This window comes from Coregonus clupeaformis, chromosome 21 (genome assembly GCF_020615455.1).
Source record: "Coregonus clupeaformis isolate EN_2021a chromosome 21, ASM2061545v1, whole genome shotgun sequence".
Lineage (NCBI taxonomy): Eukaryota > Metazoa > Chordata > Actinopteri > Salmoniformes > Salmonidae > Coregonus > Coregonus clupeaformis.
The window spans coordinates 53,062,728-53,065,528 of record NC_059212.1 but is presented as its reverse complement, the minus strand read 5'-3'; the positions used below and the strand labels follow the sequence as shown (position 1 = coordinate 53,065,528).

The 2,801-nt window shown below is 42.7% G+C and overlaps 1 long non-coding RNA gene across 1 annotated transcript; it reads left to right on the top strand.

Moving 5' to 3' along the window:
- Positions 1 to 382: 382 nt before the first annotated feature.
- Positions 383 to 2,252, top strand: LOC121534661. Its single transcript, XR_005994657.1, has 3 exons — positions 383 to 453; positions 1,054 to 1,104; positions 1,765 to 2,252. It is a non-coding gene; the product is annotated as an uncharacterized LOC121534661 (long non-coding RNA).
- The last annotated feature ends 549 nt before the right edge of the window (positions 2,253 to 2,801 follow it).

Sequence of the window (2,801 nt, the reverse complement as noted above, 5' to 3'; positions counted from 1 at the left end):
ATTTCCTGTACATATGATTTCTCTAACTTGCCTACTATCTGTTGATAGTGTCATTGATTGTAGAATGACTATATTGATGCATTATACATTTTCTCAATGTATTTTTCTTCTCCCATATAAACCTGGACATAAACGAGTGGTATCAGCAGCTGGGATCAGTTTAGAGGTCAGGTAAGTCTTAGCCTCAGCAATGTCTGGTACAAATCATCCTATCCCTCTCTCTGATAATAACTGTTATTAGTACAACAATAAAAGCTGTTTATGGTGGACTGCACTTACTGATACAGCTTACTACTCCTATCTCAGAGATGCAGGAGCTCCTTCGGGTTGTCAGCACTGTTCAGAGGAGGTGAGGTCCCTGAATTCCCAGTGTACAGAGTCCCGGACCCTCTGTGAGGCTGCCTGTGTGGAGAGAGATAGGCTCCTAGAGCTATTAAAGCTTCAGCAATCCAGGTATTACATACAGCAACCCAATGTGTTTTATTTTTGGGGTGTATTGTGTACAGTATGTTAGTTTAGTTTCCGAGTGGGTGTTTAGAATGCTAATATTTTGTGTGGGACTTTTTGTTTTCTTCTTTTATCACTGCTTTCAAACCATTGCATCAGCAGAGTTATGTGTGTTTTCTTTCAACCTCTCTGTTAATCTATGTGTTTTTACATCTCTCCGCCATGGAAATGAAACCCTCCTTACTTTGTAATTGCTAGTTTTACAGTACCTGATGGGGATTTTCATGATGATCACACAGTTGTAGTGAGAGACTGGGCTGGTGTGATTGATGTGACAGGGAGGAGGAAGTGAAGCAGGGGTGCCTAGGGGCAGAGCAAAAATTCCAGGGAGAACGCAGAAGGGCCGTATCCCTACAGCAGCAGCTAGAGAAGGAAAAGCTGGATCTGGCTAAAGGATTGACTCCCAGGAAAACTAGCAAGAAGGGCACTGGAGATAAGTCTTGGATTAGGCACACTGATCAATAGCACAGTAACAAGACTGAGAATGGGATTTATATTGATCCATACCTGCTATTTCTCTTATTTGTTGTTTTCCTCCTCTCCCAGGAGCGGGAGGCAGGGGGAATCATCCTCTCGAAGCCCTGAACTAACTACCCAGTGAGTCTGACTTAGTGTTTTTTTTGTCTTCCATCTCTCCTGGAAGTCCTGGGTGGTGACCCTGTCGGTCTCACTGCCTGGAGAAACAAACTGTCAACCTCTGTTGAATTCTTAAAGTCTTCAGTGAGATCACACACAAGACTACAGAATATTTTACATTTTTGTCATTTAGCAGATGCTCTTATCCAGAGCGACTTACAGTTAGTTAGTGAGTGAATACATTTTTCATACTGGCCCCCCGTGGGAATCAAACCCACAACCCTGGCGTTGCAAGCGCCATGCTCTACCAACTGAGCTACAGGAGGCCTACATAACTAATATACTAGAAATACTTACACAGTATACAATACGGTGTTCCTGTGTAGCTCAGTTGATAAAGCATGGGGCATGGGTATGAAAAAAGTTTGAAAATGTATGCACTCACTACTGTAAGTCTCTCTGGATAAGAGCGTCTGCTAAATGACTAAAATGTAAATGTATGTATAATCCCAATTGGGGAAACAAAGCCAGATGCATCACATATGTATACATTGGAGTTTTGCTTTCTATGAAGAATAAGAACAGCTGGAAAAACGCAGAGGATATTCATACATTACAAACTCCTAAATGAGTGGAGTACACCACCATGTTGTTGTGTGTTTCCCTCCCTCTGTCCCCCAGGCTGGCGGTGCTGCAGGGGAGAACGAGGCTCTGAGTGGCTGAGCTGAGGTGCACTCTCCAGGCCAAGGCTGAGGACCTGCAGCTCTGCAGTGACATGATGAACCAAGTCAAGCACGTCTTCCTGCAGGCGCTGCGACAACACAAGTAGGACAGGGACACAAACCAGGGGAGTTAGTTAGCTAGCTATATTATAATAGGCCCTGGCTGGCTGCTGGACTTCAACAACGTCCAGTCATATCAGCTCTGAGGAAGAACATGAGTGGAGCAGGCCTGTCTGTACAATTACCAGTCATTACTGGTTCCTGGTCTCCTGACTGCTCCCTGCTAACCCTGTTCACCCCGAAAAGATAATTACCTCCTTTGATGGCCCCCATGTAGTGAATATGAGCAAGCCAATCAAAGCCAACTAGCCAATCAAAGCCAACTAGGCCCCTGAGGACCAAAAGGCTTATCAACCTTGACATGAAGATGTCACAGAGTGGCTCCTACTGTTGATTGCATGACTAATCAGTGCTTATAGAATGTGTCTGTATGATTTGTTGTCTATGGATAGACTTGTCCATAGGTGCTTTTCTTTTCTAAATGTCACTTTCATGTCGTATTAAAATAGTATGTACTCGTCTTAGCACCTCTAGCAGTCTCTCGATGTGTTTGTAAGATATATTATAGAGAGCCGCAGTGTGTTTGTATTCCACCAATGGAGTCGTCAACATGTTATAGCAACAAAGCAACAGAAATATTATTTTTATTTGATAAATGAAAAGACATTTGACACCCAAATATATTTAAAAAAAATTCACTGTCACAGCTAAGATGGTAATGTTTAGTTAGAATTGGCTACAGTATCACACATAAATATTTGACAGCCCCAAACCAAATAGTAAATAAAGTAAAGTCACTCAATAGTTCGAAAATATTCAGAGCTATCGCGGATAATCACTTCTGACTTAAAACCAGATGTGGGGGAATAGTGGTTGAAAACGAATGCAGATTTAAAGCTACACAAACTCCCCACTCTGCCGCTCTACAGGTTCCCT